The sequence below is a fragment of the Clytia hemisphaerica genome, unplaced genomic scaffold (genome assembly GCF_902728285.1).
Source record: "Clytia hemisphaerica strain Z4C2 unplaced genomic scaffold, Clytia hemisphaerica genome assembly, whole genome shotgun sequence".
In the NCBI taxonomy this organism is placed as follows: domain Eukaryota; kingdom Metazoa; phylum Cnidaria; class Hydrozoa; order Leptothecata; family Clytiidae; genus Clytia; species Clytia hemisphaerica.
Window position 1 is genome coordinate 196,232 of NW_027104054.1, and position 22,984 is coordinate 219,215.

The 22,984-nt window shown below is 39.3% G+C and overlaps 41 non-coding genes across 41 annotated transcripts; all 41 read right to left on the reverse strand.

Moving 5' to 3' along the window:
- Nucleotides 1-7,137: 7,137 nt before the first annotated feature.
- Nucleotides 7,138-7,219, reverse strand: Trnal-cag (transfer RNA leucine (anticodon CAG)). The gene has a single exon. It is a non-coding gene; the product is annotated as a tRNA-Leu (tRNA).
- A 661-nt stretch (nt 7,220-7,880) lies between these two features.
- On the reverse strand, nt 7,881-7,962 carry Trnal-cag (transfer RNA leucine (anticodon CAG)). Its single transcript has one exon. It is a non-coding gene; the product is annotated as a tRNA-Leu (tRNA).
- Nucleotides 7,963-8,623: 661 nt separating this feature from the next.
- Trnal-cag (transfer RNA leucine (anticodon CAG)) lies at nt 8,624-8,705 on the reverse strand. The gene has a single exon. It is a non-coding gene; the product is annotated as a tRNA-Leu (tRNA).
- A 287-nt stretch (nt 8,706-8,992) lies between these two features.
- Nucleotides 8,993-9,074, reverse strand: Trnal-cag (transfer RNA leucine (anticodon CAG)). The gene has a single exon. It is a non-coding gene; the product is annotated as a tRNA-Leu (tRNA).
- Nucleotides 9,075-9,361: 287 nt separating this feature from the next.
- Trnal-cag (transfer RNA leucine (anticodon CAG)) lies at nt 9,362-9,443 on the reverse strand. Its single transcript has one exon. It is a non-coding gene; the product is annotated as a tRNA-Leu (tRNA).
- A 287-nt stretch (nt 9,444-9,730) lies between these two features.
- Trnal-cag (transfer RNA leucine (anticodon CAG)) lies at nt 9,731-9,812 on the reverse strand. The gene has a single exon. It is a non-coding gene; the product is annotated as a tRNA-Leu (tRNA).
- A 287-nt stretch (nt 9,813-10,099) lies between these two features.
- Nucleotides 10,100-10,181, reverse strand: Trnal-cag (transfer RNA leucine (anticodon CAG)). The gene has a single exon. It is a non-coding gene; the product is annotated as a tRNA-Leu (tRNA).
- A 287-nt stretch (nt 10,182-10,468) lies between these two features.
- Nucleotides 10,469-10,550, reverse strand: Trnal-cag (transfer RNA leucine (anticodon CAG)). Its single transcript has one exon. It is a non-coding gene; the product is annotated as a tRNA-Leu (tRNA).
- A 287-nt stretch (nt 10,551-10,837) lies between these two features.
- On the reverse strand, nt 10,838-10,919 carry Trnal-cag (transfer RNA leucine (anticodon CAG)). Its single transcript has one exon. It is a non-coding gene; the product is annotated as a tRNA-Leu (tRNA).
- A 287-nt stretch (nt 10,920-11,206) lies between these two features.
- Nucleotides 11,207-11,288, reverse strand: Trnal-cag (transfer RNA leucine (anticodon CAG)). The gene has a single exon. It is a non-coding gene; the product is annotated as a tRNA-Leu (tRNA).
- A 287-nt stretch (nt 11,289-11,575) lies between these two features.
- Nucleotides 11,576-11,657, reverse strand: Trnal-cag (transfer RNA leucine (anticodon CAG)). Its single transcript has one exon. It is a non-coding gene; the product is annotated as a tRNA-Leu (tRNA).
- Nucleotides 11,658-11,944: 287 nt separating this feature from the next.
- Trnal-cag (transfer RNA leucine (anticodon CAG)) lies at nt 11,945-12,026 on the reverse strand. The gene has a single exon. It is a non-coding gene; the product is annotated as a tRNA-Leu (tRNA).
- Nucleotides 12,027-12,313: 287 nt separating this feature from the next.
- On the reverse strand, nt 12,314-12,395 carry Trnal-cag (transfer RNA leucine (anticodon CAG)). The gene has a single exon. It is a non-coding gene; the product is annotated as a tRNA-Leu (tRNA).
- Nucleotides 12,396-12,682: 287 nt separating this feature from the next.
- Nucleotides 12,683-12,764, reverse strand: Trnal-cag (transfer RNA leucine (anticodon CAG)). The gene has a single exon. It is a non-coding gene; the product is annotated as a tRNA-Leu (tRNA).
- A 287-nt stretch (nt 12,765-13,051) lies between these two features.
- Trnal-cag (transfer RNA leucine (anticodon CAG)) lies at nt 13,052-13,133 on the reverse strand. The gene has a single exon. It is a non-coding gene; the product is annotated as a tRNA-Leu (tRNA).
- A 287-nt stretch (nt 13,134-13,420) lies between these two features.
- Nucleotides 13,421-13,502, reverse strand: Trnal-cag (transfer RNA leucine (anticodon CAG)). Its single transcript has one exon. It is a non-coding gene; the product is annotated as a tRNA-Leu (tRNA).
- A 287-nt stretch (nt 13,503-13,789) lies between these two features.
- Trnal-cag (transfer RNA leucine (anticodon CAG)) lies at nt 13,790-13,871 on the reverse strand. Its single transcript has one exon. It is a non-coding gene; the product is annotated as a tRNA-Leu (tRNA).
- A 287-nt stretch (nt 13,872-14,158) lies between these two features.
- Nucleotides 14,159-14,240, reverse strand: Trnal-cag (transfer RNA leucine (anticodon CAG)). The gene has a single exon. It is a non-coding gene; the product is annotated as a tRNA-Leu (tRNA).
- A 287-nt stretch (nt 14,241-14,527) lies between these two features.
- On the reverse strand, nt 14,528-14,609 carry Trnal-cag (transfer RNA leucine (anticodon CAG)). The gene has a single exon. It is a non-coding gene; the product is annotated as a tRNA-Leu (tRNA).
- Nucleotides 14,610-14,896: 287 nt separating this feature from the next.
- Trnal-cag (transfer RNA leucine (anticodon CAG)) lies at nt 14,897-14,978 on the reverse strand. Its single transcript has one exon. It is a non-coding gene; the product is annotated as a tRNA-Leu (tRNA).
- Nucleotides 14,979-15,265: 287 nt separating this feature from the next.
- Nucleotides 15,266-15,347, reverse strand: Trnal-cag (transfer RNA leucine (anticodon CAG)). Its single transcript has one exon. It is a non-coding gene; the product is annotated as a tRNA-Leu (tRNA).
- A 287-nt stretch (nt 15,348-15,634) lies between these two features.
- Nucleotides 15,635-15,716, reverse strand: Trnal-cag (transfer RNA leucine (anticodon CAG)). The gene has a single exon. It is a non-coding gene; the product is annotated as a tRNA-Leu (tRNA).
- A 287-nt stretch (nt 15,717-16,003) lies between these two features.
- Trnal-cag (transfer RNA leucine (anticodon CAG)) lies at nt 16,004-16,085 on the reverse strand. Its single transcript has one exon. It is a non-coding gene; the product is annotated as a tRNA-Leu (tRNA).
- Nucleotides 16,086-16,372: 287 nt separating this feature from the next.
- Nucleotides 16,373-16,454, reverse strand: Trnal-cag (transfer RNA leucine (anticodon CAG)). The gene has a single exon. It is a non-coding gene; the product is annotated as a tRNA-Leu (tRNA).
- Nucleotides 16,455-16,741: 287 nt separating this feature from the next.
- On the reverse strand, nt 16,742-16,823 carry Trnal-cag (transfer RNA leucine (anticodon CAG)). The gene has a single exon. It is a non-coding gene; the product is annotated as a tRNA-Leu (tRNA).
- A 287-nt stretch (nt 16,824-17,110) lies between these two features.
- On the reverse strand, nt 17,111-17,192 carry Trnal-cag (transfer RNA leucine (anticodon CAG)). Its single transcript has one exon. It is a non-coding gene; the product is annotated as a tRNA-Leu (tRNA).
- A 287-nt stretch (nt 17,193-17,479) lies between these two features.
- On the reverse strand, nt 17,480-17,561 carry Trnal-cag (transfer RNA leucine (anticodon CAG)). The gene has a single exon. It is a non-coding gene; the product is annotated as a tRNA-Leu (tRNA).
- Nucleotides 17,562-17,848: 287 nt separating this feature from the next.
- On the reverse strand, nt 17,849-17,930 carry Trnal-cag (transfer RNA leucine (anticodon CAG)). Its single transcript has one exon. It is a non-coding gene; the product is annotated as a tRNA-Leu (tRNA).
- A 287-nt stretch (nt 17,931-18,217) lies between these two features.
- Trnal-cag (transfer RNA leucine (anticodon CAG)) lies at nt 18,218-18,299 on the reverse strand. Its single transcript has one exon. It is a non-coding gene; the product is annotated as a tRNA-Leu (tRNA).
- A 287-nt stretch (nt 18,300-18,586) lies between these two features.
- Nucleotides 18,587-18,668, reverse strand: Trnal-cag (transfer RNA leucine (anticodon CAG)). The gene has a single exon. It is a non-coding gene; the product is annotated as a tRNA-Leu (tRNA).
- Nucleotides 18,669-18,955: 287 nt separating this feature from the next.
- On the reverse strand, nt 18,956-19,037 carry Trnal-cag (transfer RNA leucine (anticodon CAG)). Its single transcript has one exon. It is a non-coding gene; the product is annotated as a tRNA-Leu (tRNA).
- Nucleotides 19,038-19,324: 287 nt separating this feature from the next.
- Trnal-cag (transfer RNA leucine (anticodon CAG)) lies at nt 19,325-19,406 on the reverse strand. The gene has a single exon. It is a non-coding gene; the product is annotated as a tRNA-Leu (tRNA).
- A 287-nt stretch (nt 19,407-19,693) lies between these two features.
- On the reverse strand, nt 19,694-19,775 carry Trnal-cag (transfer RNA leucine (anticodon CAG)). Its single transcript has one exon. It is a non-coding gene; the product is annotated as a tRNA-Leu (tRNA).
- A 287-nt stretch (nt 19,776-20,062) lies between these two features.
- Nucleotides 20,063-20,144, reverse strand: Trnal-cag (transfer RNA leucine (anticodon CAG)). The gene has a single exon. It is a non-coding gene; the product is annotated as a tRNA-Leu (tRNA).
- A 287-nt stretch (nt 20,145-20,431) lies between these two features.
- On the reverse strand, nt 20,432-20,513 carry Trnal-cag (transfer RNA leucine (anticodon CAG)). The gene has a single exon. It is a non-coding gene; the product is annotated as a tRNA-Leu (tRNA).
- Nucleotides 20,514-20,800: 287 nt separating this feature from the next.
- Nucleotides 20,801-20,882, reverse strand: Trnal-cag (transfer RNA leucine (anticodon CAG)). Its single transcript has one exon. It is a non-coding gene; the product is annotated as a tRNA-Leu (tRNA).
- Nucleotides 20,883-21,169: 287 nt separating this feature from the next.
- On the reverse strand, nt 21,170-21,251 carry Trnal-cag (transfer RNA leucine (anticodon CAG)). The gene has a single exon. It is a non-coding gene; the product is annotated as a tRNA-Leu (tRNA).
- Nucleotides 21,252-21,538: 287 nt separating this feature from the next.
- Nucleotides 21,539-21,620, reverse strand: Trnal-cag (transfer RNA leucine (anticodon CAG)). The gene has a single exon. It is a non-coding gene; the product is annotated as a tRNA-Leu (tRNA).
- A 287-nt stretch (nt 21,621-21,907) lies between these two features.
- Nucleotides 21,908-21,989, reverse strand: Trnal-cag (transfer RNA leucine (anticodon CAG)). Its single transcript has one exon. It is a non-coding gene; the product is annotated as a tRNA-Leu (tRNA).
- Nucleotides 21,990-22,276: 287 nt separating this feature from the next.
- Nucleotides 22,277-22,358, reverse strand: Trnal-cag (transfer RNA leucine (anticodon CAG)). Its single transcript has one exon. It is a non-coding gene; the product is annotated as a tRNA-Leu (tRNA).
- A 287-nt stretch (nt 22,359-22,645) lies between these two features.
- Nucleotides 22,646-22,727, reverse strand: Trnal-cag (transfer RNA leucine (anticodon CAG)). Its single transcript has one exon. It is a non-coding gene; the product is annotated as a tRNA-Leu (tRNA).
- Nucleotides 22,728-22,984: the final 257 nt, after the last annotated feature.

A 22,984-nucleotide genomic window follows, 5' to 3' on the forward strand; every position in this document is an offset into this window, starting at 1 on the left:
GTATTATGTATCCTTCTTTAACTCACACTACAAACCTGTTTGACTATATTATAGGACTGAGCAGGATCTCAAAGATTTCCAAAGCTCCGTTAATATCAATGACAAGGTATACGCTTACTGTTTTTCTGCTTTTTATAGACATAGAACGAGCTATTCTCTAACTTGCATAAATGCAATTACTCGCATAAGATTATTCAATGAATTTATTTATGTACTTTACATTTTTAGGGCATTCAATACCTAATGCATGGTCCAGTTCTACTTAATTGCCAACATTGACAGAAGTGGGATTCGAACCCACACCACTGCAGTGACTGGTACCTGAAACCAGCGCCTTAGACCACTGGGCCATTCTGCCTTTAATTCTGTGTATTATGTATCCTTCTTTATATCAAACTGCAAACCTGTTTGATTATATTACAAGACTGAGTAGGATCTCAAAGGAATTCAAAGCTCCGTCAATATCAATGACAAGGTATACGCTTACTGTTTTTCTGCTATTTATCGACAGAGAACGAGCTATTCTCTAACTTTCTTAAATGCAATTACTTGCATTAGATTACTCAATAAATTTATTTACGTACTTTATATTTTTAGGGCATTCAATACCTAATGCATGGTACTGTTCTACTTACCTGCCTACATTGACAGAGGTGGGATTGGAACCCACGCCACCGCAGTGACTGGTACCTGAAACCAGTGCCTTACACTACTCGCTCATTCTGCCATGAATAGAGTGTATTATGTATCCTTCTTTAACTCACACTACAAACCTGTTTGACTATATTATAGGACTGAGCAGGATCTCAAAGATTTCCAAAGCTCCGTTAATATCAATGACAAGGTATACGCTTACTGTTTTTCTGCTTTTTATAGACATAGAAGGAGCTATTCTCTAACTTGCATAAATGCAATTACTCGCATAACATTACTCAATGAATTTATTTACGTACTCTACATTTTTAGGGCATTCAATACCTAATGTAATGCATGGCCCCGTTCTACTTAATTGCCAACGTTTACAGAAGTGGGCTTCGAACCAACGCCACCGCAGTGACTGGCACCTGAAACAAGCGCCTTAGACTACTCGGCCATTCTGCAATGAATTTCGTCTATTATGTATCCTTCTTTACCTCAAACTGCAAACCTGTTTGATTATATTACAAGCCTGAGCAGGATCTCAAAGGTTTTCAAAGCTCCGTCAATATCAATGACAAGGTATACGCATATTGTTTTTCTGCTATTTATCGACGGAGAACGAGCTATTCTCTAACTTGCTTCAATGCAATTACTCGCATTAGATTACTCAATGAATTTATTTACGTACTTTACATTTTTAGCGCATTCAATACCTAATGCATGGTCCCGTTCTACTTAATTGCCAACGTTGACAGAAGTGGGATTCGAATCCACGCCACTGCAGTGATTGGTACCTGAAACCAGTCCCTTAGACCACTTGCCATTCTGCCATGAATTCAGTGTATTATGTATCCTTTTTTACCTCAAACTGCAAACCTGTTTTATTATATTACAAGACTGAGCAGGATCTCAAAGGTTTTCAAAGCTCCGTCAACATCAATGACAAGGTATACGCTTACTGTTTTTTTGCTATTTATCGACAGAGAACGAGCTATTCTCTAACTTTCTTAAATGCAATTACTCGCATTATATTACTCAATGAATTTATTTACGTACTTTACATTTTTAGGGCATTCAATATCTAATGCATGGTCCCGTTCTACTTAATTGCCAACGTTGACAGAAGTGGGATTCGAACCCTCGCCACTGCAGTGAGTGGTACCTGAAACCAGTCCCTTAGACCACTGGCCATTCTGCCATGAATTCAGTGTATTATGTATCCTTCTTTATCTCAAACTGCAAACCTGTTTGATTATATTACAAGACTGAGCAGGATCGAGCTATTCTCTAAAATGCTTAAATGCAATTACTTGCATTAGATTACTCAATGAATTTATTTACGTACTTTACATTTTTAGGGCATTCAATACCTAATGCATGGTCCAGTTCTACTTAATTGCCAACATTGACAGAAGTGGGATTCGAACCCACACCACTGCAGTGACTGGTACCTGAAACCAGCGCCTTAGACCACTGGGCCTTCTGCCTTTATTCTGTGTATTATGTATCCTTCTTTATATCAACTGCAAACCTGTTTGATTATATTACAAGACTGAGTAGGATCTCAAAGGAATTCAAAGCTCCGTCAATATCAATGACAAGGTATACGCTTACTGTTTTTCTGCTATTTATCGACAAGAACGAGCTATCTTCTCTAACTTTCTTAAATGCAATTACTTGCATAGATTACTCAATGAATTTATTTACGTACTTTATTTTTAGGGCATTCAATACCTATGCATGGTACTGTTCTACTTAACTTGCCTACATTGACAGAAGTGGATTGGAACCCACGCCACCGCAGTGATTGGTACCTGAAACCAGTGCCTACACCTACTCGCCATTCTGCCATGAATAGAGTGTATTATGTATCCTTCTTTAACTCACACCACAAACCTGTTTGACTATATTTAGGATGAGCGCAGGAGGATCTCAAAGATTTCCAAAGCTCCGTTAATATCAATGACAAGGTATACGCTTACTGTTTTTCTGCTTTTTATAGACATAGAAGGAGCTATTCTCTAACTTGCATAAATGCAATTACTCGCATAAGATTACTCAATGAATTTATTTACGTACTCTACATTTTTAGGGCATTCAATACCTAATGTAATGCATGGCCCCGTTCTACTTAATTGCCAACGTTGACAGAAGTGGGCTTCGAACCAACGCCACCGCAGTGACTGGCACCTGAAACAAGCGCCTTAGACTACTCGGCCATTCTGCAATGAATTTCGTCTATTATGTATCCTTCTTTACCTCAAACTGCAAACCTGTTTGATTATATTACAAGCCTGAGCAGGATCTCAAAGGTTTTCAAAGCTCCGTCAATATCAATGACAAGGTATACGCTATTTTTTCTGCTATTTATCGACGGAGAACGAGCTATTCTCTAACTTGCTTCAATTGCAATTACTCGCATTAGACTCAATGAATTTATTTACGTACTTTACATTTTTAGCGCATTCAATACCTAATCATGGTCCCGTTCTACTTAATTGCCAACGTTGACAGAAGTGGGATTCGAATCCACGCCACTGCAGTGATTGGTACCTGAAACCAGTCCTTAGACCACTGGCCATTCTGCCATGAATTCCGTGTATTTATGTATTCCTTTTTACCTCAAACTGCAAACCTGTTTTATTATATTACAAGACTGAGCAGGATCTCAAAGGTTTTCAAAGCTCCGTCAACATCAATGACAAGGTATACGCTTACTGTTTTTTTGCTATTTATCGACAGAGAACGAGCTATTCTCTAACTTTCTTAAATGCAATTACTCGCATTATATTACTCAATGAATTTATTTACGTACTTTACATTTTTAGGGCATTCAATATCTAATGCATGTTCCCGTTCTACTTAATTGCCAACGTTGACAGAAGTGGGATTCGAAACCTCGCCACTGCAGTGATTGGTACCTGAAACCAGTCCCTTAGACCACTGGCCATTCTGCCATGAATTCAGTGTATTATTTATCCTTCTTTATCTCAAACTGCAAACCTGTTTGATTATATTACAAGACTGAGCAGGATCGAGCTATTCTCTAAAATGCTTAAATGCAATTACTTGCATTAGATTACTCAATGAATTTATTTACGTACTTTACATTTTTAGGGCATTCAATACCTACTGCATGGTCCCGTTCTATTTAATTAAACTAACTGTTTTCTGCTATTTATAGACAGAGAACGAGCTATTCTCTAACTTGCTTAAACGTAATTACTCGCATTAGATTACTCAATGAATTTATTTACGTACTTTACATTTTTAGCGCATTCAATACCTAATGCATGGTCCCGTTCTACTTAATTGCCAACGTTGACAGAAGTGGGATTCGAATCCACGCCACCGCAGTGACTGGAACCTGAAACCAGCGCATTAGACCACTCGGCCGTTTTGCCATGAATTCCGTGTATTATGTATCCTTTTTTACCTCAAACTGCAAACCTGTTTTATTATATTACAAGACTGAGCAGGATCTCAAAGGTTTTCAAAGCTCCGTCAACATCAATGACAAGGTATACGCTTAATGTTTTTTTGCTATTTATCGACAGAGAACGAGCTATTCTCTAACTTTCTTAAATGCAATTACTCGCATTAGATTACTCAATGAATTTATTTACGTACTTTATATTTTTAGGGCATTCAATATCTAATGCATGGTCCCGTTCTACTTAATTGCCAACGTTGACAGAAGTGGGATTCGAACCCTCGCAACTGCAGTGACTGGTTCCTGAAACCAGTCCCTTAGACCACTGGCCATTCTGCCATGAATTCAGTGTATTATGTATCCTTCTTTATCTCAAACTGCAAACCTGTTTGATTATATTACAAGACTGAGCAGGATCGAGCTATTCTCTAATTTGCTTAAACATAATTACTCGCATTAGATTACTCAATGAATGAATTTATTTACGTACTTTACATCTTTAGGGCATTCAATACCTAATGCATGGTCCCGTTCTACTTAATTGCCAACGCTGACAGAAGTTGGATTCGAACCCACGCCACCGCAGTGACTGGTACCTGAAACCAGCGCCTTAGACCACTCGACCATTCTACCATGAATTCCGTGTATTATGTATCCTTCTTTAAATCAAATTGCAAACTTGTTTGATTATATTACAAGACTGAGCAGGATCTCAAAGGTTTTCAAAGCTACGTCAATATCAATGACAAGGTATACGTTTACTGTTTTTCTGCTATTTATAGACATAGAACAAGCTATTCTCTAACTTGCTTAAATGCAATCACTCGCATTAGATTACTCAATGAATTTATTTACGTACTTTACATCTTTAGGGCATTCAATACCTAATTCATGTCCCCGTTCTACTTAATTGCCAACGTTGACAGGAGTGGGATTCGAACCCTTGCCACCGCAGTGACTGGTACCTGTAACCAGCGCCTTAGACCACTCGGCCATTCTACCAAGAATTCTGTGTATTATGTATCCTTCTTTAAATGAAACTGCAAACATGTTTGATTATATTACAAGACTGAGCAGGATCTCAAAGATTTTCAAAGCTCCGTCAATATCAATGACAAGGTATACGCTTACTGTTTTTCTGCTATTTATAGACATAGAACGAGCTATTCTCTAACTTGCTTAAATGCAATTACTAGCATTAGATTACTCAATGAATTTATTTACGTACTTTTCATCTTTAGGGCATTCAATACGTAATGCATGGTCCTGTTTTACTTAATTACCAATGCTGAGAGAAGTAGGATTCGAACCCACGCCACCGCAGTGACTGGTACCTGAAACCAGCACCTTAAACCAAACGGTCATTCTACCATGAATTCTGTATAATATGTATCCTTCTTTACCTCAAACTGCAAACCTGTTTGATTATATTACAAGACTGAGCAGGATCTCAAAGGTTTTCAAAGCTGCGTCAATATCAATGACAAGGTATACGCTTACTGTTTTTCTGCTAATTATAGACAGAGAACGAGCTATTCTCTAACTTGCTTAAATGCAATTACTCGCATTAGATTACTCAATGAATTTATTTACGTACTTTAAATTTTTAGGGCATTCAATACCTAATGCATGGTCCCGTTCTACTTAATTGCCAACGTTGACAGAAGTGGGATTCGAACCCACACCACCGCAGTGACTCGTATTTGAAATTAGCGCCCTAAACCAATCGGCTATTCTGTCATGAATTCCGTGAAATATGTATCCTTCTTTATATCAAACTGCAAACCTGTTTGATTATATTACAAGACTGAGCAGGATCAAGCTATTCTCTAACTTGTTTAAATGCAATTACTTGTATTTGATTACTCAATGAATTTATTTACGTACTTTACATTTTTAGAGCATTCAATACCTAATGCATGGTCCCGTTCTATTCAATTGCCAACGTTGACAGAAGTAGGATTCGAAACCACGCCACCGCAGTGACTGGTACCTGAAACCAGCGCCTTAGACCACTCGACCATTCTACCATGAATTCCGTGTATTATGTATCCTTCTTTAAATCAAACTGCAAACTTGTTTGATTATATTACAAGACTGAGCAGGATCTCAAAGGTTTTCAAAGCTCCGTCAATATCAATGACAAGGTATACGCTTACTGTTTTTCTGCTATTTATAGACATAGAACGAGCTATTCTCTAAATTGCTTAAATGCAATCACTCGCAATAGATTACTCAATGAATTTATTTACGTACTTTACATTTTTAGGGCATTCAATACCTAATGTAATGCATGGTCCCGTTCTACTTAATTGCCAACGTTGACAAGAGTGGGATTCGAACCCTTGCCACCGCAGTGACTGGTACCTGTAACCAGCACCTTAGACCGAACGGTCATTCTACCATGAATTCCGTATATTATGTATCCTTCTTTACCTCAAACTGCAAACCTGTTTGATTATATTACAAGACTGAGCAGGATCTCAAAGGTTTTCAAAGCTCCGTCAATATCAATGACAAGGTATACGCCAACTGTTTTTCTGCTATTTATAGACATAGAACGAGCTATTCTCTAAATTGCTTAAATGCAATTACTAGCATTAGATTACTCAATGAATTTATTTACGTACTTTACATCTTTAGGGCATTCAATACGTAATGCATGGTCCAGTTTTACTTAATTACCAATGCTGACAGAAGTGGAATTCGAGCCCATGCCACTGCAGTGACTGGTACCTGAAACCAGCACCTTAGACCGAACGGCCATTCTACCATGAATTCCGTATATTATGTATCCTTCTTTACCTCAAACTGCAAACCTGTTTGATTATATTACAAGACTGAGCAGGATCTCAAAGGTTTTCAAAGCTCCGTCAATATCAATGACAAGGTATACGCTTACTGTTTTTCTGCTAATTATCGACAGAGAACGAGCTATTCTCTAACTTGCTTAAATGCAATTACTCGCATTAGATTACTCAATGAATTTATTTACGTACTTTACATTTTTAGGGCATTCAATACCTAATGTAATGCATGGTCCCGTTCTACTTAATTGCCAACGTTGACAGAAGTGGGATTCGAACCCACGCCACCGCAGTGACTGGTACCTGAAACCAGCGCCTTAGACCACTCGGCCATTCTGCCATGAATTCCGTGTATTATGTATCCTTCTTTACCTCAAACTGCAAACCTGTTTGATTGTATTACAAGACTGAGCAGGATCTCAAAGGTTTTCAAAGCTCCGTCAATATCAATGACAAGGTATACGCTTACTGTTTTTCTGCTATTTATCGACAGAGAACGAGCTATTTTCTAACTTTCTTAAATGCAATTACTCGCATTAGATTACTCAATGAATTTATTTACGTACTTTACATTTTTAGGGCATTCAATACCTAATGTAATGCATGGTCCCGTTCTACTTAATTGCCAACGTTGACAGAAGTGGGATTCGAACCCACCCAACCGCAGTGACTGGTACCTGAAACCAGCGCCTTAGACCACTCGGCCATTCTGCCATGAATCCCGTGTATTATGTATCCTTCTTTACCTCAAACTGCAAACCTGTTTGATTATATTACAAGACTGAGCAGGATCTCAAAGGTTTTCAAAGCTCCGTCAATATCAATGACAAGGTATACGCTTACTGTTTTTCTGCTATTTATCGACAGAGAACGAGCTATTCTCTAACTTTCTTAAATGCAATTACTCGCATTAGATTACTCAATGAATTTATTTACGTACTTTACATTTTTAGGGCATTCAATACCTAATGCATGGTCCCGTTCTACTTAATTGCCAACGTTGACAGAAGTGGGATTCGAACCCACGCCACCGCAGTGACTGGTACCTGAAACCAGCGCCTTAGACCACTCGGCCATTCTGCCATGAATTCCGTGTATTATGTATCCTTCTTTACCTCAAACTGCAAACCTGTTTGATTATATTACAAGACTGAGCAGGATCTCAAAGGTTTTCAAAGCTCCGTCAATATCAATGACAAGGTATACGCTTACTGTTTTTCTGCTATTTATCGACAGAGAACGAGCTATTCTCTAACTTTCTTAAATGCAATTACTCGCATTAGATTACTCAATGAATTTATTTACGTACTTTACATTTTTAGGGCATTCAATACCTAATGTAATGCATGGTCCCATTCTACTTAATTGCCAACGTTGACAGAAGTGAGATTCGAACCCACGCCACCGCAGTGACTGGTACCTGAAACCAGCGCCTTAGACCACTTGGCCATTCTGCCATGAATTCCGTGTATTATGTATCCTTCTTTACCTCAAACTGCAAACCTGTTTGATTATATTACAAGACTGAGCAGGATCTCAAAGGTTTTCAAAGCTCCGTCAATATCAATGACAAGGTATACGCTTACTGTTTTTCTGCTATTTATCGACAGAGAACGAGCTATTCTCTAACTTTCTTAAATGCAATTACTCGCATTAGATTACTCAATGAATTTATTTACGTACTTTACATTTTTAGGGCATTCAATACCTAATGCATGGTCCCGTTCTACTTAATTGCCAACGTTGACAGAAGTGGGATTCGAACCCACGCCACCGCAGTGACTGGTACCTGAAACCAGCGCCTTAGACCACTCGGCCATTCTGCCATGAATTCCGTGTATTATGTATCCTTCTTTACCTCAAACTGCAAACCTGTTTGATTATATTACAAGACTGAGCAGGATCTCAAAGGTTTCTAAAGCTCCGTCAATATCAATGACAAGGTATACGCTTACTGTTTTTCTGCTATTTATCGACAGAGAACGAGCTATTCTCTAACTTTCTTAAATGCAATTACTCGCATTAGATTAATGCAAATGAATTTATTTCGTACTTTACATTTTTAGGGCATTTTCAATATAATGCATGGCCCGTTCTTCTTAATTGCCAACGTTGACAGAAGTGGGATTCGAACCCACGCCACCGCAGTGACTGGTACCTGAAACCAGCGCCTTAGACCACTCGGCCATTCTGCCATGAATTCCGTGTATTATGTATCCTTCTTTACCTCAAACTGCAAACCTGTTTGATTATATTACAAGACTGAGCAGGATCTCAAAGGTTTTCAAAGCTCCGTCAATATCAATGACAAGGTATACGCTTACTGTTTTTCTGCTATTTATCGACAGAGAACGAGCTATTCTCTAACTTTCTTAAATGCAATTACTCGCATTAGATTACTCAATGAATTTATTTACGTACTTTACATTTTTAGGGCATTCAATACCTAATGCATGGTCCCGTTCTACTTAATTGCCAACGTTGACAGAAGTGGGATTCGAACCCACGCCACCGCAGTGACTGGTACCTGAAACCAGCGCCTTAGACCACTCGGCCATTCTGCCATGAATTCCGTGTATTATGTATCCTTCTTTACCTCAAACTGCAAACCTGTTTGATTATATTACAAGACTGAGCAGGATCTCAAAGGTTTTCAAAGCTCCGTCAATATCAATGACAAGGTATACGCTTACTGTTTTTCTGCTATTTATCGACAGAGAACGAGCTATTCTCTAACTTTCTTAAATGCAATTACTCGCATTAGATTACTCAATGAATTTATTTACGTACTTTACATTTTTAGGGCATTCAATACCTAATGCATGGTCCCGTTCTACTTAATTGCCAACGTTGACAGAAGTGGGATTCGAACCCACGCCACCGCAGTGACTGGTACCTGAAACCAGCGCCTTAGACCACTCGGCCATTCTGCCATGAATTCCGTGTATTATGTATCCTTCTTTACCTCAAACTGCAAACCTGTTTGATTATATTACAAGACTGAGCAGGATCTCAAAGGTTTTCAAAGCTCCGTCAATATCAATGACAAGGTATACGCTTACTGTTTTTCTGCTATTTATCGACAGAGAACGAGCTATTCTCTAACTTTCTTAAATGCAATTACTCGCATTAGATTACTCAATGAATTTATTTACGTACTTTACATTTTTAGGGCATTCAATACCTAATGCATGGTCCCGTTCTACTTAATTGCCAACGTTGACAGAAGTGGGATTCGAACCCACGCCACCGCAGTGACTGGTACCTGAAACCAGCGCCTTAGACCACTCGGCCATTCTGCCATGAATTCCGTGTATTATGTATCCTTCTTTACCTCAAACTGCAAACCTGTTTGATTATATTACAAGACTGAGCAGGATCTCAAAGGTTTTCAAAGCTCCGTCAATATCAATGACAAGGTATACGCTTACTGTTTTTCTGCTATTTATCGACAGAGAACGAGCTATTCTCTAACTTTCTTAAATGCAATTACTCGCATTAGATTACTCAATGAATTTATTTACGTACTTTACATTTTTAGGGCATTCAATACCTAATGCATGGTCCCGTTCTACTTAATTGCCAACGTTGACAGAAGTGGGATTCGAACCCACGCCACCGCAGTGACTGGTACCTGAAACCAGCGCCTTAGACCACTCGGCCATTCTGCCATGAATTCCGTGTATTATGTATCCTTCTTTACCTCAAACTGCAAACCTGTTTGATTATATTACAAGACTGAGCAGGATCTCAAAGGTTTTCAAAGCTCCGTCAATATCAATGACAAGGTATACGCTTACTGTTTTTCTGCTATTTATCGACAGAGAACGAGCTATTCTCTAACTTTCTTAAATGCAATTACTCGCATTAGATTACTCAATGAATTTATTTACGTACTTTACATTTTTAGGGCATTCAATACCTAATGCATGGTCCCGTTCTACTTAATTGCCAACGTTGACAGAAGTGGGATTCGAACCCACGCCACCGCAGTGACTGGTACCTGAAACCAGCGCCTTAGACCACTCGGCCATTCTGCCATGAATTCCGTGTATTATGTATCCTTCTTTACCTCAAACTGCAAACCTGTTTGATTATATTACAAGACTGAGCAGGATCTCAAAGGTTTTCAAAGCTCCGTCAATATCAATGACAAGGTATACGCTTACTGTTTTTCTGCTATTTATCGACAGAGAACGAGCTATTCTCTAACTTTCTTAAATGCAATTACTCGCATTAGATTACTCAATGAATTTATTTACGTACTTTACATTTTTAGGGCATTCAATACCTAATGCATGGTCCCGTTCTACTTAATTGCCAACGTTGACAGAAGTGGGATTCGAACCCACGCCACCGCAGTGACTGGTACCTGAAACCAGCGCCTTAGACCACTCGGCCATTCTGCCATGAATTCCGTGTATTATGTATCCTTCTTTACCTCAAACTGCAAACCTGTTTGATTATATTACAAGACTGAGCAGGATCTCAAAGGTTTTCAAAGCTCCGTCAATATCAATGACAAGGTATACGCTTACTGTTTTTCTGCTATTTATCGACAGAGAACGAGCTATTCTCTAACTTTCTTAAATGCAATTACTCGCATTAGATTACTCAATGAATTTATTTACGTACTTTACATTTTTAGGGCATTCAATACCTAATGCATGGTCCCGTTCTACTTAATTGCCAACGTTGACAGAAGTGGGATTCGAACCCACGCCACCGCAGTGACTGGTACCTGAAACCAGCGCCTTAGACCACTCGGCCATTCTGCCATGAATTCCGTGTATTATGTATCCTTCTTTACCTCAAACTGCAAACCTGTTTGATTATATTACAAGACTGAGCAGGATCTCAAAGGTTTTCAAAGCTCCGTCAATATCAATGACAAGGTATACGCTTACTGTTTTTCTGCTATTTATCGACAGAGAACGAGCTATTCTCTAACTTTCTTAAATGCAATTACTCGCATTAGATTACTCAATGAATTTATTTACGTACTTTACATTTTTAGGGCATTCAATACCTAATGCATGGTCCCGTTCTACTTAATTGCCAACGTTGACAGAAGTGGGATTCGAACCCACGCCACCGCAGTGACTGGTACCTGAAACCAGCGCCTTAGACCACTCGGCCATTCTGCCATGAATTCCGTGTATTATGTATCCTTCTTTACCTCAAACTGCAAACCTGTTTGATTATATTACAAGACTGAGCAGGATCTCAAAGGTTTTCAAAGCTCCGTCAATATCAATGACAAGGTATACGCTTACTGTTTTTCTGCTATTTATCGACAGAGAACGAGCTATTCTCTAACTTTCTTAAATGCAATTACTCGCATTAGATTACTCAATGAATTTATTTACGTACTTTACATTTTTAGGGCATTCAATACCTAATGCATGGTCCCGTTCTACTTAATTGCCAACGTTGACAGAAGTGGGATTCGAACCCACGCCACCGCAGTGACTGGTACCTGAAACCAGCGCCTTAGACCACTCGGCCATTCTGCCATGAATTCCGTGTATTATGTATCCTTCTTTACCTCAAACTGCAAACCTGTTTGATTATATTACAAGACTGAGCAGGATCTCAAAGGTTTTCAAAGCTCCGTCAATATCAATGACAAGGTATACGCTTACTGTTTTTCTGCTATTTATCGACAGAGAACGAGCTATTCTCTAACTTTCTTAAATGCAATTACTCGCATTAGATTACTCAATGAATTTATTTACGTACTTTACATTTTTAGGGCATTCAATACCTAATGCATGGTCCCGTTCTACTTAATTGCCAACGTTGACAGAAGTGGGATTCGAACCCACGCCACCGCAGTGACTGGTACCTGAAACCAGCGCCTTAGACCACTCGGCCATTCTGCCATGAATTCCGTGTATTATGTATCCTTCTTTACCTCAAACTGCAAACCTGTTTGATTATATTACAAGACTGAGCAGGATCTCAAAGGTTTTCAAAGCTCCGTCAATATCAATGACAAGGTATACGCTTACTGTTTTTCTGCTATTTATCGACAGAGAACGAGCTATTCTCTAACTTTCTTAAATGCAATTACTCGCATTAGATTACTCAATGAATTTATTTACGTACTTTACATTTTTAGGGCATTCAATACCTAATGCATGGTCCCGTTCTACTTAATTGCCAACGTTGACAGAAGTGGGATTCGAACCCACGCCACCGCAGTGACTGGTACCTGAAACCAGCGCCTTAGACCACTCGGCCATTCTGCCATGAATTCCGTGTATTATGTATCCTTCTTTACCTCAAACTGCAAACCTGTTTGATTATATTACAAGACTGAGCAGGATCTCAAAGGTTTTCAAAGCTCCGTCAATATCAATGACAAGGTATACGCTTACTGTTTTTCTGCTATTTATCGACAGAGAACGAGCTATTCTCTAACTTTCTTAAATGCAATTACTCGCATTAGATTACTCAATGAATTTATTTACGTACTTTACATTTTTAGGGCATTCAATACCTAATGCATGGTCCCGTTCTACTTAATTGCCAACGTTGACAGAAGTGGGATTCGAACCCACGCCACCGCAGTGACTGGTACCTGAAACCAGCGCCTTAGACCACTCGGCCATTCTGCCATGAATTCCGTGTATTATGTATCCTTCTTTACCTCAAACTGCAAACCTGTTTGATTATATTACAAGACTGAGCAGGATCTCAAAGGTTTTCAAAGCTCCGTCAATATCAATGACAAGGTATACGCTTACTGTTTTTCTGCTATTTATCGACAGAGAACGAGCTATTCTCTAACTTTCTTAAATGCAATTACTCGCATTAGATTACTCAATGAATTTATTTACGTACTTTACATTTTTAGGGCATTCAATACCTAATGCATGGTCCCGTTCTACTTAATTGCCAACGTTGACAGAAGTGGGATTCGAACCCACGCCACCGCAGTGACTGGTACCTGAAACCAGCGCCTTAGACCACTCGGCCATTCTGCCATGAATTCCGTGTATTATGTATCCTTCTTTACCTCAAACTGCAAACCTGTTTGATTATATTACAAGACTGAGCAGGATCTCAAAGGTTTTCAAAGCTCCGTCAATATCAATGACAAGGTATACGCTTACTGTTTTTCTGCTATTTATCGACAGAGAACGAGCTATTCTCTAACTTTCTTAAATGCAATTACTCGCATTAGATTACTCAATGAATTTATTTACGTACTTTACATTTTTAGGGCATTCAATACCTAATGCATGGTCCCGTTCTACTTAATTGCCAACGTTGACAGAAGTGGGATTCGAACCCACGCCACCGCAGTGACTGGTACCTGAAACCAGCGCCTTAGACCACTCGGCCATTCTGCCATGAATTCCGTGTATTATGTATCCTTCTTTACCTCAAACTGCAAACCTGTTTGATTATATTACAAGACTGAGCAGGATCTCAAAGGTTTTCAAAGCTCCGTCAATATCAATGACAAGGTATACGCTTACTGTTTTTCTGCTATTTATCGACAGAGAACGAGCTATTCTCTAACTTTCTTAAATGCAATTACTCGCATTAGATTACTCAATGAATTTATTTACGTACTTTACATTTTTAGGGCATTCAATACCTAATGCATGGTCCCGTTCTACTTAATTGCCAACGTTGACAGAAGTGGGATTCGAACCCACGCCACCGCAGTGACTGGTACCTGAAACCAGCGCCTTAGACCACTCGGCCATTCTGCCATGAATTCCGTGTATTATGTATCCTTCTTTACCTCAAACTGCAAACCTGTTTGATTATATTACAAGACTGAGCAGGATCTCAAAGGTTTTCAAAGCTCCGTCAATATCAATGACAAGGTATACGCTTACTGTTTTTCTGCTATTTATCGACAGAGAACGAGCTATTCTCTAACTTTCTTAAATGCAATTACTCGCATTAGATTACTCAATGAATTTATTTACGTACTTTACATTTTTAGGGCATTCAATACCTAATGCATGGTCCCGTTCTACTTAATTGCCAACGTTGACAGAAGTGGGATTCGAACCCACGCCACCGCAGTGACTGGTACCTGAAACCAGCGCCTTAGACCACTCGGCCATTCTGCCATGAATTCCGTGTATTATGTATCCTTCTTTACCTCAAACTGCAAACCTGTTTGATTATATTACAAGACTGAGCAGGATCTCAAAGGTTTTCAAAGCTCCGTCAATATCAATGACAAGGTATACGCTTACTGTTTTTCTGCTATTTATCGACAGAGAACGAGCTATTCTCTAACTTTCTTAAATGCAATTACTCGCATTAGATTACTCAATGAATTTATTTACGTACTTTACATTTTTAGGGCATTCAATACCTAATGCATGGTCCCGTTCTACTTAATTGCCAACGTTGACAGAAGTGGGATTCGAACCCACGCCACCGCAGTGACTGGTACCTGAAACCAGCGCCTTAGACCACTCGGCCATTCTGCCATGAATTCCGTGTATTATGTATCCTTCTTTACCTCAAACTGCAAACCTGTTTGATTATATTACAAGACTGAGCAGGATCTCAAAGGTTTTCAAAGCTCCGTCAATATCAATGACAAGGTATACGCTTACTGTTTTTCTGCTATTTATCGACAGAGAACGAGCTATTCTCTAACTTTCTTAAATGCAATTACTCGCATTAGATTACTCAATGAATTTATTTACGTACTTTACATTTTTAGGGCATTCAATACCTAATGCATGGTCCCGTTCTACTTAATTGCCAACGTTGACAGAAGTGGGATTCGAACCCACGCCACCGCAGTGACTGGTACCTGAAACCAGCGCCTTAGACCACTCGGCCATTCTGCCATGAATTCCGTGTATTATGTATCCTTCTTTACCTCAAACTGCAAACCTGTTTGATTATATTACAAGACTGAGCAGGATCTCAAAGGTTTTCAAAGCTCCGTCAATATCAATGACAAGGTATACGCTTACTGTTTTTCTGCTATTTATCGACAGAGAACGAGCTATTCTCTAACTTTCTTAAATGCAATTACTCGCATTAGATTACTCAATGAATTTATTTACGTACTTTACATTTTTAGGGCATTCAATACCTAATGCATGGTCCCGTTCTACTTAATTGCCAACGTTGACAGAAGTGGGATTCGAACCCACGCCACCGCAGTGACTGGTACCTGAAACCAGCGCCTTAGACCACTCGGCCATTCTGCCATGAATTCCGTGTATTATGTATCCTTCTTTACCTCAAACTGCAAACCTGTTTGATTATATTACAAGACTGAGCAGGATCTCAAAGGTTTTCAAAGCTCCGTCAATATCAATGACAAGGTATACGCTTACTGTTTTTCTGCTATTTATCGACAGAGAACGAGCTATTCTCTAACTTTCTTAAATGCAATTACTCGCATTAGATTACTCAATGAATTTATTTACGTACTTTACATTTTTAGGGCATTCAATACCTAATGCATGGTCCCGTTCTACTTAATTGCCAACGTTGACAGAAGTGGGATTCGAACCCACGCCACCGCAGTGACTGGTACCTGAAACCAGCGCCTTAGACCACTCGGCCATTCTGCCATGAATTCCGTGTATTATGTATCCTTCTTTACCTCAAACTGCAAACCTGTTTGATTATATTACAAGACTGAGCAGGATCTCAAAGGTTTTCAAAGCTCCGTCAATATCAATGACAAGGTATACGCTTACTGTTTTTCTGCTATTTATCGACAGAGAACGAGCTATTCTCTAACTTTCTTAAATGCAATTACTCGCATTAGATTACTCAATGAATTTATTTACGTACTTTACATTTTTAGGGCATTCAATACCTAATGCATGGTCCCGTTCTACTTAATTGCCAACGTTGACAGAAGTGGGATTCGAACCCACGCCACCGCAGTGACTGGTACCTGAAACCAGCGCCTTAGACCACTCGGCCATTCTGCCATGAATTCCGTGTATTATGTATCCTTCTTTACCTCAAACTGCAAACCTGTTTGATTATATTACAAGACTGAGCAGGATCTCAAAGGTTTTCAAAGCTCCGTCAATATCAATGACAAGGTATACGCTTACTGTTTTTCTGCTATTTATCGACAGAGAACGAGCTATTCTCTAACTTTCTTAAATGCAATTACTCGCATTAGATTACTCAATGAATTTATTTACGTACTTTACATTTTTAGGGCATTCAATACCTAATGCATGGTCCCGTTCTACTTAATTGCCAACGTTGACAGAAGTGGGATTCGAACCCACGCCACCGCAGTGACTGGTACCTGAAACCAGCGCCTTAGACCACTCGGCCATTCTGCCATGAATTCCGTGTATTATGTATCCTTCTTTACCTCAAACTGCAAACCTGTTTGATTATATTACAAGACTGAGCAGGATCTCAAAGGTTTTCAAAGCTCCGTCAATATCAATGACAAGGTATACGCTTACTGTTTTTCTGCTATTTATCGACAGAGAACGAGCTATTCTCTAACTTTCTTAAATGCAATTACTCGCATTAGATTACTCAATGAATTTATTTACGTACTTTACATTTTTAGGGCATTCAATACCTAATGCATGGTCCCGTTCTACTTAATTGCCAACGTTGACAGAAGTGGGATTCGAACCCACGCCACCGCAGTGACTGGTACCTGAAACCAGCGCCTTAGACCACTCGGCCATTCTGCCATGAATTCCGTGTATTATGTATCCTTCTTTACCTCAAACTGCAAACCTGTTTGATTATATTACAAGACTGAGCAGGATCTCAAAGGTTTTCAAAGCTCCGTCAATATCAATGACAAGGTATACGCTTACTGTTTTTCTGCTATTTATCGACAGAGAACGAGCTATTCTCTAACTTTCTTAAATGCAATTACTCGCATTAGATTACTCAATGAATTTATTTACGTACTTTACATTTTTAGGGCATTCAATACCTAATGCATGGTCCCGTTCTACTTAATTGCCAACGTTGACAGAAGTGGGATTCGAACCCACGCCACCGCAGTGACTGGTACCTGAAACCAGCGCCTTAGACCACTCGGCCATTCTGCCATGAATTCCGTGTATTATGTATCCTTCTTTACCTCAAACTGCAAACCTGTTTGATTATATTACAAGACTGAGCAGGATCTCAAAGGTTTTCAAAGCTCCGTCAATATCAATGACAAGGTATACGCTTACTGTTTTTCTGCTATTTATCGACAGAGAACGAGCTATTCTCTAACTTTCTTAAATGCAATTACTCGCATTAGATTACTCAATGAATTTATTTACGTACTTTACATTTTTAGGGCATTCAATACCTAATGCATGGTCCCGTTCTACTTAATTGCCAACGTTGACAGAAGTGGGATTCGAACCCACGCCACCGCAGTGACTGGTACCTGAAACCAGCGCCTTAGACCACTCGGCCATTCTGCCATGAATTCCGTGTATTATGTATCCTTCTTTACCTCAAACTGCAAACCTGTTTGATTATATTACAAGACTGAGCAGGATCTCAAAGGTTTTCAAAGCTCCGTCAATATCAATGACAAGGTATACGCTTACTGTTTTTCTGCTATTTATCGACAGAGAACGAGCTATTCTCTAACTTTCTTAAATGCAATTACTCGCATTAGATTACTCAATGAATTTATTTACGTACTTTACATTTTTAGGGCATTCAATACCTAATGCATGGTCCCGTTCTACTTAATTGCCAACGTTGACAGAAGTGGGATTCGAACCCACGCCACCGCAGTGACTGGTACCTGAAACCAGCGCCTTAGACCACTCGGCCATTCTGCCATGAATTCCGTGTATTATGTATCCTTCTTTACCTCAAACTGCAAACCTGTTTGATTATATTACAAGACTGAGCAGGATCTCAAAGGTTTTCAAAGCTCCGTCAATATCAATGACAAGGTATACGCTTACTGTTTTTCTGCTATTTATCGACAGAGAACGAGCTATTCTCTAACTTTCTTAAATGCAATTACTCGCATTAGATTACTCAATGAATTTATTTACGTACTTTACATTTTTAGGGCATTCAATACCTAATGCATGGTCCCGTTCTACTTAATTGCCAACGTTGACAGAAGTGGGATTCGAACCCACGCCACCGCAGTGACTGGTACCTGAAACCAGCGCCTTAGACCACTCGGCCATTCTGCCATGAATTCCGTGTATTATGTATCCTTCTTTACCTCAAACTGCAAACCTGTTTGATTATATTACAAGACTGAGCAGGATCTCAAAGGTTTTCAAAGCTCCGTCAATATCAATGACAAGGTATACGCTTACTGTTTTTCTGCTATTTATCGACAGAGAACGAGCTATTCTCTAACTTTCTTAAATGCAATTACTCGCATTAGATTACTCAATGAATTTATTTACGTACTTTACATTTTTAGGGCATTCAATACCTAATGCATGGTCCCGTTCTACTTAATTGCCAACGTTGACAGAAGTGGGATTCGAACCCACGCCACCGCAGTGACTGGTACCTGAAACCAGCGCCTTAGACCACTCGGCCATTCTGCCATGAATTCCGTGTATTATGTATCCTTCTTTACCTCAAACTGCAAACCTGTTTGATTATATTACAAGACTGAGCAGGATCTCAAAGGTTTTCAAAGCTCCGTCAATATCAATGACAAGGTATACGCTTACTGTTTTTCTGCTATTTATCGACAGAGAACGAGCTATTCTCTAACTTTCTTAAATGCAATTACTCGCATTAGATTACTCAATGAATTTATTTACGTACTTTACATTTTTAGGGCATTCAATACCTAATGCATGGTCCCGTTCTACTTAATTGCCAACGTTGACAGAAGTGGGATTCGAACCCACGCCACCGCAGTGACTGGTACCTGAAACCAGCGCCTTAGACCACTCGGCCATTCTGCCATGAATTCCGTGTATTATGTATCCTTCTTTACCTCAAACTGCAAACCTGTTTGATTATATTACAAGACTGAGCAGGATCTCAAAGGTTTTCAAAGCTCCGTCAATATCAATGACAAGGTATACGCTTACTGTTTTTCTGCTATTTATCGACAGAGAACGAGCTATTCTCTAACTTTCTTAAATGCAATTACTCGCATTAGATTACTCAATGAATTTATTTACGTACTTTACATTTTTAGGGCATTCAATACCTAATGCATGGTCCCGTTCTACTTAATTGCCAACGTTGACAGAAGTGGGATTCGAACCCACGCCACCGCAGTGACTGGTACCTGAAACCAGCGCCTTAGACCACTCGGCCATTCTGCCATGAATTCCGTGTATTATGTATCCTTCTTTACCTCAAACTGCAAACCTGTTTGATTATATTACAAGACTGAGCAGGATCTCAAAGGTTTTCAAAGCTCCGTCAATATCAATGACAAGGTATACGCTTACTGTTTTTCTGCTATTTATCGACAGAGAACGAGCTATTCTCTAACTTTCTTAAATGCAATTACTCGCATTAGATTACTCAATGAATTTATTTACGTACTTTACATTTTTAGGGCATTCAATACCTAATGCATGGTCCCGTTCTACTTAATTGCCAACGTTGACAGAAGTGGGATTCGAACCCACGCCACCGCAGTGACTGGTACCTGAAACCAGCGCCTTAGACCACTCGGCCATTCTGCCATGAATTCCGTGTATTATGTATCCTTCTTTACCTCAAACTGCAAACCTGTTTGATTATATTACAAGACTGAGCAGGATCTCAAAGGTTTTCAAAGCTCCGTCAATATCAATGACAAGGTATACGCTTACTGTTTTTCTGCTATTTATCGACAGAGAACGAGCTATTCTCTAACTTTCTTAAATGCAATTACTCGCATTAGATTACTCAATGAATTTATTTACGTACTTTACATTTTTAGGGCATTCAATACCTAATGCATGGTCCCGTTCTACTTAATTGCCAACGTTGACAGAAGTGGGATTCGAACCCACGCCACCGCAGTGACTGGTACCTGAAACCAGCGCCTTAGACCACTCGGCCATTCTGCCATGAATTCCGTGTATTATGTATCCTTCTTTACCTCAAACTGCAAACCTGTTTGATTATATTACAAGACTGAGCAGGATCTCAAAGGTTTTCAAAGCTCCGTCAATATCAATGACAAGGTATACGCTTACTGTTTTTCTGCTATTTATCGACAGAGAACGAGCTATTCTCTAACTTTCTTAAATGCAATTACTCGCATTAGATTACTCAATGAATTTATTTACGTACTTTACATTTTTAGGGCATTCAATACCTAATGCATGGTCCCGTTCTACTTAATTGCCAACGTTGACAGAAGTGGGATTCGAACCCACGCCACCGCAGTGACTGGTACCTGAAACCAGCGCCTTAGACCACTCGGCCATTCTGCCATGAATTCCGTGTATTATGTATCCTTCTTTACCTCAAACTGCAAACCTGTTTGATTATATTACAAGACTGAGCAGGATCTCAAAGGTTTTCAAAGCTCCGTCAATATCAATGACAAGGTATACGCTTACTGTTTTTCTGCTATTTATCGACAGAGAACGAGCTATTCTCTAACTTTCTTAAATGCAATTACTCGCATTAGATTACTCAATGAATTTATTTACGTACTTTACATTTTTAGGGCATTCAATACCTAATGCATGGTCCCGTTCTACTTAATTGCCAACGTTGACAGAAGTGGGATTCGAACCCACGCCACCGCAGTGACTGGTACCTGAAACCAGCGCCTTAGACCACTCGGCCATTCTGCCATGAATTCCGTGTATTATGTATCCTTCTTTACCTCAAACTGCAAACCTGTTTGATTATATTACAAGACTGAGCAGGATCTCAAAGGTTTTCAAAGCTCCGTCAATATCAATGACAAGGTATACGCTTACTGTTTTTCTGCTATTTATCGACAGAGAACGAGCTATTCTCTAACTTTCTTAAATGCAATTACTCGCATTAGATTACTCAATGAATTTATTTACGTACTTTACATTTTTAGGGCATTCAATACCTAATGCATGGTCCCGTTCTACTTAATTGCCAACGTTGACAGAAGTGGGATTCGAACCCACGCCACCGCAGTGACTGGTACCTGAAACCAGCGCCTTAGACCACTCGGCCATTCTGCCATGAATTCCGTGTATTATGTATCCTTCTTTACCTCAAACTGCAAACCTGTTTGATTATATTACAAGACTGAGCAGGATCTCAAAGGTTTTCAAAGCTCCGTCAATATCAATGACAAGGTATACGCTTACTGTTTTTCTGCTATTTATCGACAGAGAACGAGCTATTCTCTAACTTTCTTAAATGCAATTACTCGCATTAGATTACTCAATGAATTTATTTACGTACTTTACATTTTTAGGGCATTCAATACCTAATGCATGGTCCCGTTCTACTTAATTGCCAACGTTGACAGAAGTGGGATTCGAACCCACGCCACCGCAGTGACTGGTACCTGAAACCAGCGCCTTAGACCACTCGGCCATTCTGCCATGAATTCCGTGTATTATGTATCCTTCTTTACCTCAAACTGCAAACCTGTTTGATTATATTACAAGACTGAGCAGGATCTCAAAGGTTTTCAAAGCTCCGTCAATATCAATGACAAGGTATACGCTTACTGTTTTTCTGCTATTTATCGACAGAGAACGAGCTATTCTCTAACTTTCTTAAATGCAATTACTCGCATTAGATTACTCAATGAATTTATTTACGTACTTTACATTTTTAGGGCATTCAATACCTAATGCATGGTCCCGTTCTACTTAATTGCCAACGTTGACAGAAGTGGGATTCGAACCCACGCCACCGCAGTGACTGGTACCTGAAACCAGCGCCTTAGACCACTCGGCCATTCTGCCATGAATTCCGTGTATTATGTATCCTTCTTTACCTCAAACTGCAAACCTGTTTGATTATATTACAAGACTGAGCAGGATCTCAAAGGTTTTCAAAGCTCCGTCAATATCAATGACAAGGTATACGCTTACTGTTTTTCTGCTATTTATCGACAGAGAACGAGCTATTCTCTAACTTTCTTAAATGCAATTACTCGCATTAGATTACTCAATGAATTTATTTACGTACTTTACATTTTTAGGGCATTCAATACCTAATG